At 37.0% G+C, this 13,695-nt stretch overlaps 1 pseudogene; it reads right to left on the reverse strand.

Moving 5' to 3' along the window:
• Positions 1–3,284: 3,284 nt before the first annotated feature.
• Positions 3,285–11,416, reverse strand: LOC140522788 (VPS35 endosomal protein-sorting factor-like; annotated as a pseudogene).
• Between the last annotated feature and the right edge of the window lie 2,279 nt (positions 11,417–13,695).

A 13,695-nucleotide genomic window follows, 5' to 3' on the forward strand; every position in this document is an offset into this window, starting at 1 on the left:
AAAATGGTCTTTCAATGAAATTGGGGACTTTCAAGCATTCTTGATGAAAAGACCAGAGCTGAAAAGAAAATTTGACTTTCAAACACAAGAATGAAGAGAAGCATGAAAAGGTAAACAGCAAACAGAAGTCATAAGGGACTTACTAAAGTTGAACTGTTTACATTCCTACATGGAAAGACAATATTTGTAACTCTTGAAAATTTTCAGTATCTGGGTAGTGGGTGAGATTACACACACACACAGGCACACACACACAGAGACAGAGAGCACAGAGTGTATGGAATAAGATGGGATCATATCTTAAAAAAATGAAATTAAGTGGTGACAGAGAAATATATTGGGAGGAGAAAGGCAGAAATGGAATGGGGCAAATTATCTTTCATAAAAGAGGCAGGCAAAAGACTTTTTAGTGGAGGGAAAAAGAGGGGAGGTGAGAGAAAAACATGAAGTTTACTCTCATCACATTCCACTAAAGGAAGGAATAAAATGCCCACTCATTTTGGTATGAAAACCTATCTTACAATACAGGAAAGTGGGGGATAAGGGGATAAGCAGGGTGGGGGGGATGATGGAAGGGAGGGCAATGGGAGGAGGGAGAAATTTGAAGTCAACACTCTTGGGGAGGGACAGGATAAAAAAAGAGAATAGAAGCAATGGGGGGCAGGATAGGATGGAAGGAAATATAGTTAGTCTTACACAACATGACTATTATGGAAGTCATTTGCAAAACTACACAGATATGGCCTATATTGAATTGCTTGCCTTCCAACGGGAAGGGGTGGGGAGGGAGGGATGAAGAGAAGTTGGAACTCAAAGTTTTAGGAACAACTGTCGAGTACTGTTCTTGCTACTAGGAAATAAGAAATACAGGTACAGCGGTATAGAAAGTTATCTGGCCCTACAGGACAAAAGAGAAGATGGGGACACAGGAAGGGAGGGATGTTAGAAGAGAGAACAGATTGGTGATAGAGGCAATTAGAATGCTCGGTGTTTTGGGGTGGGGGGAGGGGACAAATGAGGAGAAAATTTGGAACCCAAAATTTTGTGAAAATGAATGCCAAAAGTTAAATAAATTTTTAAAAAAGAAAGAATCACAGGGGCACCTCAGACCAGGTAACTTTAAATACTCAGTGGGCTCAAATGTTCTGACCCAGGGCATGATCTGATCACTTTCCTCCTGGCCTTTCCAGCCTCTAAACCTTTGGTTAGGTCTTGAGAATTCAAATGCAGTTGGAGTTCAAAAAGGACCCTAGCAGTTTGGTCCATCCTCTCCCCAACCACTCTTTTATAATTTAGAGCACTGAAGCTCAAATAATTTTGAGTTCCTAGATCAAGATTATACAGCAAGCCGTTTGGAGAAAATCATTGCTTTACTCCTCAGTTAAAATCTAAAAAAAACCTCCCCAAGCCATGGGAATATCTTTTCTTTGAACCTTCTTTTGACTCCTGTATCAATTTCTTGTATGTAACATACATGTGTATTAAATTAAATTATTAGTTTATTTTCATAAGGACAGGAATTATGTACAGTCTTATTCTTTGTATGCGTTATAACCCCAATCATGGTCCTGAACAGGGAGTAATTATTTAATAAATATTTGTAGTTTGGATGATTGGCCACATGGGGGCAATTCCTGCTCAGTATATCCACAGCTAATATAAGCCCTGACTAGAATTCTGGGTTCTATTAAGAAATCATCCTACCCTCCTGGAATTCAGAGTTCAGTTGTCTTCTCATTGTCACTGCTCTGGCCCTGACAGATGATTCTGGGAGACACGTTTCTCAGATGCAACCTCTACAAATGGGTGATATTCATGAAACATTCACCTATGGAGGTTGCACAGGATGAAATCATGAAGAAATTCAAGGTTCTGACAGGTATCAATCATACTTTTGACCCCAAAGATGGAGTTATTGGGAACTCTAGCTGGCGAGGCCATGCTGCAGGGCAGATAGCTGGATAGTGTTAGAAGATACTTCATCTGATATCTTCTACTTACAAGATCATCTTGCCTGGAGGATAATTCTGTCATAGCCCAGAGGACTCCTTCTTTAAGAAAGGAATTCCATGGTCTCCTGTTGTGTCATCTAAGAGCTCCTGCCTATAGATTCCAGGACAATCACCTTGAAAAAAAAAGTGATACTAGAGGATTTGGGGTCAGGGAATGTGTCTGTCAGCAGCAACAGGAAAAAAGCCCTGCCTGGGTCAGAGATGGGCAAGTGAGAGAGGGCTTGCTGAAGGCTGGGTAGGGCAGGTTTTTTTTTTTCAGTTCATTAACATGCAATCCTGAAGACAAAAGGAACTGCATCCTGGATCAACCCTCTTGGTCTCTCCAGCATAGCGTCAACTTCTGAGCTGTATCCATTGTGACAGATGGGGAAAACTTCCTCCACATTTTTCTCATTCCATAAAGTTTTCTATAATTGGATACGAATTATCTCAGCTTTATTAAAATCCTTCCAATCTCACCTGTAAGGGGAAAGCAAGCAAAGTTTATTCCCCAGTAACCCCAAAGTTAAAATGAGCAGTGAAAATGATAGGGTAGATTGACTTATGCTGAAGTTTGATGGGGAAGGTTCAGATTTTCAGGCCCTCTGCATCTTCCTTGGGGAAGTGAAGAAAATGACTTGAGAAAACACCAACTTATGTTCATTTGTTCATGGTTTGTTTTTTTTTTTTTTTTAGTTTGCAAAGCCTTTTATGCATATTTTCTCACTTTAGTCTCACAAATCTTGTGAGATAGGTTCTACAAGTAATAGCTATTTACTGATTAAGAAACTGTGGCTCCAAGAAGTTAAGTAATTTGGTACTGTCACATGAGTTGTAAGCATCTGAAGCATAATCTAAATCCAGTTCTTCCTAACTCCATCTTCAGGACTAACCCATAATATCTTTCCAAGTAGAATTTTAGGATTATCTTTAAAAAAGAAAATGCATGAGGAGGCTTTTCACGTTTACATGCACTAATTTTTCTTCTTAGAGGACCTACAGACTTATTAGAAGGTTGCCTTCTGCGATCTAAAAGGTTATCTGCAAATAGAAACTATGATGTTATTTACTGGCAGAAGTGAATTGATGATGTAATGAAATCTGATTTTAACAGTCTTCTTTTCATTGTCAGAATATTTAAACCAAAACCAAATAAAAGCTAATCTACTGCATGTTAGGGGGTTCTTAAAGTGAAAGAAAACTAGATTCCAATGAAACCATAGGATAAAGTATATATTTCCTGACTTAGTTACAGAACCCTGAACTCAGCGCTCCAGAAAATGGCTGTATGGCTTAAGTCCTGGTTTGCAGTGGGAGCCTGAGGGCCAGTTCTGACAAATGACTCATTTCTGATTGTTTTCTTCTTTTCTTGGTATATTCCAGAGTTTTCACCATGGTCCTGGTGTCTGCACAGCCATGACTCTGGGCTAGATCCCACAGGTTGAGAGACAGCTGATTAAATTTGTTGTTTCGAAGATCACCATGAGCTAAGATGCTGTTAAAGAAGGAAAGTGCCAGAACACTTTGATGCTTCAGGGTCTCATCTTTTCCCAGGGCTTTGAGCTGTTCTAGGATCTGTGTGATCACAGTCTCACAAAGCCAGAAATTTTGAGTCTCCCCCATAGAGGCTGTCATTGAAATCAACTTTGTCTACATGGCAGAGATAAATCTCTTGACTCATTACAGAGAGGAGATGTAAAATGTTGGTGTAGATAGGAATTTTGTTGTCATTATTGTCTTCCCAATACTTGGGATTACTTGGATTTAGTAAACCTCGAACAAGAAATAGGACTCCTTGTTCTGGATGATTCGGAATTATTAATAAAGTAGAACACAGATTGTAGAGGAACTCCAGAAGAAATGATTCAGATGGTCTCATCTTTCCATCTATATTAATCATCTTTGGAACTTCAGGAACAAGGCTTACTGCAGCTCTGAAAAAAGCATCAGCTTGGGAAAGACACTGATTTGCCAAGACAACCTGACCTGAATGCAGATAGAGATTAAGACGTGTGAAGATGCAAGTAAAGAAAGGAATAGAATGAAACAGGAGGCAACACAGGCCCGGGCAAATGCCCCAGTCTTTCTGGAGTGATTTCCTTTCATTACTCTTCTTGTTTCCATAGTCAATTTGTTCATACTATGAATCAACTGGACAAGAATGGGTTCCAGATTGCAAAACATTTACCTGGTCTCCACATAAAAACTCAATTGTGCTCAAAGTTATGACCAAATGAAACAATTTTTATAAATCTATTAATTAAAACTGCTAACATTCTCTTTCCACCCTCAAGGGTGAGTGCATTCACAGAGTCATGCATCATCTTATAACCATGCAGTAAAGCATTCAGGATGACAGGATCCTTGGTAGACTCTTGATGATGATTAATAAAAGCTTCCATAATGCACTTGCAAATCTCCACTCGGACATTCTCTTTTTGGAACGTATCCATAAACGGCAAAAATTTCTCCACTGAGAAAACTGAAAAATGATGAAAGTAGGCGATAACTTTCTTAATTATTGAATGAAGCTGTGGATATGCATCTTCCAATGCCTGATCAGGAGTCATGCGTTTGATGACATCTGCTAAAACAGTATTAATCTCCCGTTTTGTAAAATGCCTGCACGTATATTCTACCCATACTTCAGCACAATTAACATAGTCCTGGGGATTCTTCAATTTAGTTATAACTTTCCAAGCTTCATTCAATATCTAAAGTCTATCATTCTCAGGAGGATCAGCCAAAGCTAAATTTAACCCCAATGAGCAAAAAAGGATATACTTGGGGAATCCACACTCATCACACTCTTTAATCACGCCAATAAAATCCATAGACCTCATAGCAATAAACTCAGTTCTGAATGCTGACGTCACAGAATTCAACAGCCAAGCATTGTTCCTAGTTTCTTACACATTTCCATCATCTCAGTAAGCAGAACCTAAGGAGCATGATACACTGCAAAATCCATTCAATAGCAGGAGAGTACAAAGTAAGGTACAACAGAATCTCCACACCTTGCACCACCAATTGATTCTGAATTGTATCTCCATGAATCTGTTTAAATGTAAGGAGGAAATCAAAAAAGTTCTTATTTAGACTTTCTTTAAGATGTGGTGTCACTTCCATCCCAACCCTGCAGATATGCCTGGCATATACTGAAACCAAAGGACAGCCAATTCCTCCAATCATACATGTCAGTCGTGAGAGACATTCTGAAATTCCTGTTTTGGACAAAAACTTGTTGCACTTCAGAATGGCTGCTTCCACATAGAATCTGGGAATAAGTTCCCTGATTGAAGCAATCTGGAAAACCAATTTAAGCAAGTTTCTTTGGCCGTATCATTTACAGTCTCTAGAGAAATGTGATCTGATAAGACACTGTGGCTGTCCACACACATGGAAAAGTTTCGCTGGTACACTAATCTTCCAAACGTATCAAGTATATCAGTAATGAGGACAAATCTACTTGGGTAGAACTGGATTACTGATGTGTCAGAAAGAAACTTAGAGCACTGGATAGCAATTTTTGGTGCTTTCACTTTCTGGTCCAAGGCCCAGGTATCCTTTAGTGACTGATTGAGCTCTGCAATTGGGTTCATGTAATCCTGTTGAGTCAAATTCAGTAGTAAGCATCGACTCCTCAGAGAGCCCTAGCTGGGAGTACAAGGGAACTATTCCTCTGTTACATAGCTTTGGCTAAAGAACTGGAATTGTTGTTGTTTTTTTCTTTGTGTCCATAACATTTTTCACAGTCTCTAGCACATTATAATCACTTAATGAATTAATAATGACTTTTGACTGACAGAGTGATAGATTGAATAGGAGCAGATCTAACTTTCAATCAAATTGCAAAGTAGGTGAAGTTAGTATTCAGGGCCCCCAAATCCTCTTCCTGTTTGCTCTTCTTCCTTTGACTCATTTCCCCAAAATTTTTGCCATCTATCCCTGATCCCTCAACCAATGGCTCTTTATATCTTTGTCTTCAGGACTTTTATTTCTGTTAGGATTTTATTCCACTTCTAAATTAATACTTTGTACAGTTACTTTTGTTTAAAGTATTGTAAAATAACCCTATTCTAAGGTTTTTTCTTGTTTTAGTAACCACACCTTCCTGTCTGTCAATCCTTTACCTACTTTTAAAGTTTTTATTTCACTTGTAATTTTATTTCCTTTCTTCCTTATATTTGGTTATGTATTTTTACCTTTTCCTCCTCTCATTAAATTATTTAATTCAAAATCCTTCCTCTCTAACTCTCCAAATTCTTTTAAAAATTACGTTCACTTCTGTAAAAAAGGTTTTTTTGTTTGTCTATATTTTATTTTTCTTTCCTTAATGTGTATTTTTAACTTTTATTCCTTTATTCTTGATCCATATATGTATTTATTTCTTCATTAATGTCTTTGTGTTACTCATGAAATTAAAACTTCAAAAACACTAACTTTCAGTTTCTTCTTCAAACCAATTTGTGATCTTATTTCCAATGCAATTCTTGCCTCCTCATCCCTCTTTTCCATTGTACTTTGGTCTTAAAATATCAATTCATAGGGAAGTTGATGAGGACAGATGCCTTGTCCCAAATTAGAAATTTGCCCATGTCCAAAATCACTCAGTCCAATTCTGCTCCTCATCCTCCTTGAGATCATTTTCTTTTTCATTTGCCATGAAATGTTCTCTTTGAGTCCTTGCCTTCTCACCCTTCTGGATTCTAGAAGCCCTCAATAACTCTGATGTCCATTCTCCTGTACAAGGTTGTGAACTACCCTCACACGGAAAATTATCCCATGGATCATTGTTTCCCCATGGATAATCTTATCCCCAAGAACCAACGCATTGTTAACTGGACACATCACATGCTATGGAATACATCTCTCCCTATGCAGGACTCTTTACTGGAATTCTTACTCCTCTCTTCCTTGGGAGGCATTATGATCTCTCTGTCTCTGTCTCTCTCTCCTTCTCCTCCTCTTCTTCCTCTCTTTACCTCCACCTTCTCCTATACTTTTCTTCTTCTTGAGAGATGGCAGTGCTCATTTTGACTTTTTTGTTTACCATTGATTTGATTAGAGTACATCTTCAAACTCTGCTTCCCTTGTACCCTTTTATACCCTTTCTCTTTGTCTCCATATTGTTTCACCCATAGGGCAGTTTATAGGGTTTAGTGTACACCTATATCAGTGATTTTCATTGTTGTTGGGTTTTTTTGTTTTTGTTTTGGCTCAGCAAATCTCATTCAGTAGAAAAATGTGTTGAGAATGCCTGGGGTTACTTTACAAAAAAACTATAAAATAATCTCAAATTTATTAAGTGCTTACAGTAACTACCATGGTAAATTTTGCTCCCAAAGCTCCAAATTAAAAATTATAAAATATGATAGTGAAATATAAAATTTTATTATACTTATGATTTTGAAAATACTAAATATAAATTATAAATCTCTAAGAACAAACTAATTATACAAATTTTATCTGGGGCATTCTGAAAATTAGAAGAATAATTCAGTAAGACCTCACATCCTTTCTGTTATCCACGTGACTTCATTTTAAATTTCTTTATTTTACAAATGTTATTGAATGTAAATATTATTTAAGTAAATATATTATAAGATGTAAGATGTTTTTTCACAACATAGTAGTCACACACATATATATCCATATATGTGTATGTGTGTGTGTATAATATATATATATATATATATATATATATATATATATATATATATATATAAAATTTCAATGTTAAACATTTTCATTTGGAAAAATTTTGCAACATTTGGCCCAATACCAAATTAATACAGTCTTAAATTTGGTACTGCATCAAGTTTATACCTGGATTTTTATTTAAAACTATAAAAAAAAGGCAAAATGCTCACTCACATAAATAGGCAATGGAATATTTTAGGAAAATCTTATAATTGCTGTTGCTGAAACATGGAAATTCATTTTTTATTACCAAAAAATATATTGGGCTATAATTTTTGAAGGATACTTACAGTTCCAAATTCACTGCTATATCAAATCTATTTTCTTTTTTATTTATCCATAGCTCTCTATCTATCCATATCTATCCCATCTCTCTCTATCTCACTTTCTCTGTCCTTCTCTGTTTCTTTATATGTCTGTCTCTGTCTCTCCCCCTTCTTTTATTGACATTGAACCTCTGTCTTTCTCCCATGCTCTGGCTTTCTTTCTCAATCTATTGCACTCAGACTTATAAGATTAGGGAAGTCAGAATAAATCAAATAAATTTGATACTTTAACAGTATCAAAGAACATAGAAAACAGCAGGTATATATTGAAATAAGGTATGTCACACTGTAGTATGACTGGCAGTCAGGGTGGAATTTTTATCCTTTCTTCTTGCCACCCTCATAGATAGTCTGAAGAGTGAAGGAAGAGACTGAGATTTAATCCTAGGCAAACATTTGCCCAAAGCTGAATTCTAGGGAAAAAGGGGTTGAAAAGAGATGTAGCCTGAACTTCATCCAACTCACCAAACAGATCTGGTTTGGCTGATTAGTTTTAGTGGTTAGTGGTTAATTAGCTCTTTCTAGCCTTTTCCCCAAACTAGAATCTCTTCTCCACTCCCTCCTGCCCCCCACCAATCCCCGCCCCCACCATTTCCCTGTTCATGTACCATCCTCAAAGAAATTTCAGTTCCTTTTGAATTCCCCTGCTTTAGATGACAAGGTCAGTGCCCATTCCATGCTCCTTGATGAGGTCAGAAGGGGAAAAAGGAAGACCTGAGCAGCTCAGAGTCCTACTCGGTTTCTACTGTGTGGTCTCTGGGAGGAAGTTCAAAAGAACACCAGTCTTTTTTTTTTTTAATTCTTTAGATAAACGTATTTTTTTCAATTTTGCAAAAGGCAAGTCAAAGGCAAATGTTTGGAAATTATAAAGGATTGGCCCATTATAGGTATGGGGTCTGGAAGTCCCTTCCTCTGTAAAGGGGGATCTCAGAGTAAGCCTCAAGAAACACACATGTGAGAAAAGATCTGCCAACTGTAAGAAACATGCTCACCTTAAAGAAAGAACAATACTTGTCATGAAATCAGGAAAGCTTTTTATTAATTTTTACATTCATTCCCCCTGAATGAACAGGTAACTCCTAGGGCAGTGCTACAATTACTCAGACCAACGCAAGTCCCTTCATTCTGTTCAAAGTGGAATCTCCTGCTTTGTCAGCTACTGGATAAATGAAGCCTCCTGAACACCTCATTTCATGTACTCCTCTATAACAGGCTTTCTCTCAAGTAGCTTGTCAAGTTTCTGATTTTTCATCTGGTCATGCTAGGTCACAACTCTGATTAACTGCTGTCACTGAAAATTAGGATGAGTTTGAACTCTGTGGAAACAGAATTCCTTCTTTTGTTTCCCTAAAAGAAAAAGAACATAAAAGCACCCGAAGTTTTCCCAATGTCCTACTGTCAAGGGAATAGAGAGAACTGGGCATTTGCTTCCCAATAGGGCTTTAAAAGTTGTGCCCAGGTCCATGGCCTAGAACATAATCAATGGACCAAGTATCTGAGAACATCAGGCTGAGTGTGAGACAGTCTCCTAACTGTCTGACCTTCATTCAGTCAGAGGTTTCCTTCTAGCTCCATGGCTATGTAACAACCAGTTTTAAGGGAATAAACAATATGCATTTCACCTGTTTGCCTTTTTTAACCAAACTTTCAGGTCAATAGTTACAATGCTGTGACTTGGATTGGAACTGATGGACTGGGAGAGAACAGTTCCCCACCTTGCCAATGCCAAAAGACTTAGCCACCACAGGATTCATTTTTCCTGAAGTCTTAAACCTTGCAGGGGTCAGGTCAGTCCTCCTATTCCCATCTTCCAAAGTACTCCCACTATTTTGGTGGAAGTCTGCAAATTCCCTTTAAGCTAGTTCAATCAGTTTGCATTACTTAGGTCTCCTTTGACTACTGATCCTAGGAAAATGAGTACAAGTATTACTAGCACTGGTGTCAATTAACTAAAGATACCCCTAAATTATGTTGGCAGGATAGGGCTTTTTTGGACTGATCAATGTTGCTTTATCTTAAAACCAAACTAAGTTTAAAAGCCAATAAAACATATACTCAGGAGCTGAAATGTTTTCATCTTGGGCTCACTGGAATGACTGAGGAAGAACAAAAGACAGGAACCTCTTTCCTGAAGGCTCCCAAAGCTGCTTCAACAACAGTCAGAGTACCAGCTAACTCTCTTTACCCCAAGGGCTACAGTTTGTCCTTCCCTTTTACTCCCTCTGCCCTATTCCTTACCTCTTTCATTATTCTCCCTTCCCTTAAAAGCTTTGATCTGGGAAGGATGACAGCACCTTGCTGTTATCTCCTCCTTCCTCACTTTCCCTTAGGTACTAGAGCCCTGAGGAAGACAACTTTGCTCAGCCTCCATTGCTTCCTCCTCCTCCTTCCCCTTCCTCACTTTCCCTTAAGGGTTTTGGTCTTGAGGAGGATACTTACAATCCACCTACAGACTAGAGGCCTGAACCTATACCCATGGGGCCTATCCCTTAAAATAATTAGTCTAAGATAGAAACTTTGGGACTCCCCTCCTCCAATCACCCTAGAGGTGCTCTGAGCAAAAGTTTTCAGCCTTCATCTGTATTCTGTCAGGTCTTGAATCCTTGCAACCCCCTTTCCTTGGAATAGTAATAGCCAATTCATGATAGGGATTTCTATCAAGCTTCTGATTTCCCACCTCTTTGTTGTTAATTGTGAGTACTGTTGCCCTGTAGTTCATTGCCAATTTCTCTGTCAACATGTCTCCATATCATGTCTGTTATCTTGTAAGATTTAAAATGCAGGCAGCCAGAGACTTGTAAAGGCTGCAGCTAGTGAAACAAACAAACAAATCCGTGAGAATTTTCCCTTTTTTTCTAGTCTGGCCAACCTGGAAATCCAATGTAAACATAGATCTTCTTAGCTAAAAACATCTTAGAAGATTTTGTAGATTGTGAGACTAATCCTTAAAAAGTTTGAAAACTGATCATTTGAAATTACTGGAAAAGAAGCTCTTAAGACTAGGTGACTCCAGGAGTTCACCTTGCTAAAACACCCCCTCCCAATCCTGATAACTTAGCATTCCCCACTCCCTCCTAGAGTTAAGAGAGTATCTCACAAGGAGATTTTTAACAGCCACAAGGGTTCATGCTAGACCCTCTCATTCCAGATCTCACTATAGAGAAGAGAATGTATGAGAAATTTAGGGGAAGTAATTCAAAGAGTGACAGTGATTCTAATAGTCCTGTGCCATTGGGCACCTTGTAACACACCCTTCTAGATAAAGTTTGGGAAATGTCATCTGGTCCTGTACTTTCTGCTTACCTTGTCCCAGCAGTTGCAAACCATCCCAGGCTTAGTAAATTCTGCACCTGTGGAGAAAAGGATAGATGGATGGATCAGGTCTGTGGTGAGCATTCCCTCAACCCTGCTTCCCAAGAATTCTTACCACTGGGACATGAGCTTCTTTGCTCTTGGTAAATTTCACACTTCTCTGTTTCAATTGCAAAAAAAGGTATTTTATCTCTCTTTAAACCATTTCCTGATTTGTAAAGGGAAAAATAATAATGGTTGTTCTTATGGGATCAAAATGATATAACGATTGCAAAATGTTTAATGTAATAACTAGCATATGTTACATACAATATTATTATTATCTATCTCTAATGTAATTGTTAATTTTGAAGTGGTTTTAATTGCCAAAATCATTAAGATCAATGATTTCTGGAAATGTGATTGATATCATCTCAAGTTATTACTGTGTTATGAGCTGGGCTTTTAAAAGGAAGTGATGAAATTAGATAATTTTTTATTTACTATGATAGCAGATATTTCCATTTGAAATCTTGGCTTTCATGAAAAAAATATGATGGTTTAAATTTATACTTTCCACATATTTTGCAAGGTGATTTAGGATTACATTGACTTAAAGTTCTTATAAAATTCTGTGGAAATGTTTTTGTGTTGTAGAATTCCTATTGAGCAAATGAGAACGCTTATAAGAAAAAAAAAATGGGGGTATGATTTTCAAACCTGTTTCACTGAAGGATGTATTCACACATGTTAATTTGAAGGTTTATGGACTACCTATGTGAAATGTCAGAATGTACTTAATTTCTAGGAAAATATTTAAGGAAAATTTGTCGTTGTGATAAGACGAATTTAATTGGACATGTCCTTCTTGACTTATAGAAACTAAATCTCTCCATTACAAACAACTTTTTGACTAAGAAACTTTGTGATATCTAGGAATTCTATAATAACTAAGAAGTTTGCTTTGTTATAATACTTCGTGAAACTGTTATTTTACACCAACATAGTTTAATGAATTCCAGTTGTAAAGGTTTATTTTTTTCTTTAAGGAGGAAGAAAGGTATCGATCATTTTAAAAGTTTCCAACTAATTCTCTTCATAAAAGTTTAGTGAACATCAGAATAACTTTTAAACTGTTTTTAAAGAAGGGAAAATACTTTCAGAAGAAAAGTTTTGAAAAATTTTGTGTGATTTTTAGAAGACCTGGGATGCAAGAATGAATAGCTTTCAACTTTAACCAATATTCATGGCCAAATAATCAAATAAATATACAAATAACATCCTCCAAAGGAGGAAATGATTAAGACAAAATGTAAGGTGATAGATGTCTAATTCTATAGGATAGAAAAATTTTGAGGAAAAGTAACAGAATCAGACTGATTCCTCTAAGATTTATATACAGATGTACATGATTCGCTTCTAAAACTTATCATGTTTTGATAATAAGATCTCACATTTGGATTTTTGCACACAATTATATAAGATAGTGGTAAAAGTAAGTGAAATTATTTCTTATTGCAATTCCTTTCCAATAATTTTAAAAGGCAGATGAGTTCATGTTATGGTTGGACCCTCACATTTTAAAAGATTCTTTTACCAGATATAGAATTTAGGTAAGGATAGATCAATGAATGATATATAAATTGAAATTCTACGGAGTTTCCAAAAAATGAAGAACAAATTTTAAGTGATTGTACTATTTTTTGTTGTCAGAATTATCTGGGAACTTTTAGATGTGAACCAGAGAAGCAGAACTCCCCTTTAGAACTGTCCCAAGAATAAAACTTATTGTCAAAGAAAGAATATCTTGGCAGCAGATAACTACCTGAGACATCTGGGATTCAAAAAATGATGCTTAAATGGACATTAAAATAGATTCCTGGAATATAAAGAACTTAATATAAGTTAACATTGATAATTGCATTGATTTGTATGTTTAAGCTTTCTTGTTTATTTTGGTGATATGTAAATCTCCCTTCTCAAAACTAGTCTTCTGTGAGCCGTCTAAGTTTAATCTGTAGTTGACATGATGTAAAATTGGAATTTTGTGAACTGTGAGAAAAACTTTATTATGTTGTTTGAATCTAGCCCTGCATGGCTAAGATGCTGAAACCATTTATTGTACTCTTTGAACCTAGTCTTGTCAGGCTGAGAAACTGAACTACGTCTATGTGCCTTTAGTCATGTTAACTACATTGGACTGTTTCCTCTCAATTACCAAATCTTATATTTTCTGGGAGCCCCTGTCAGGTCTTTCTGTATAGATTCTTTGATCTATGTGCCACATCCATTGCCCCTGCTGCTGAGAGGACATTTGAGCCCACAGGTTATTTTGACTCCAATTTTGAAGGGACCTGAAAGAGACAACATCAGACGTGGACAGC

Source organism: Notamacropus eugenii, chromosome 2 (genome assembly GCF_028372415.1).
Source record: "Notamacropus eugenii isolate mMacEug1 chromosome 2, mMacEug1.pri_v2, whole genome shotgun sequence".
NCBI classification, from domain to species: domain Eukaryota; kingdom Metazoa; phylum Chordata; class Mammalia; order Diprotodontia; family Macropodidae; genus Notamacropus; species Notamacropus eugenii.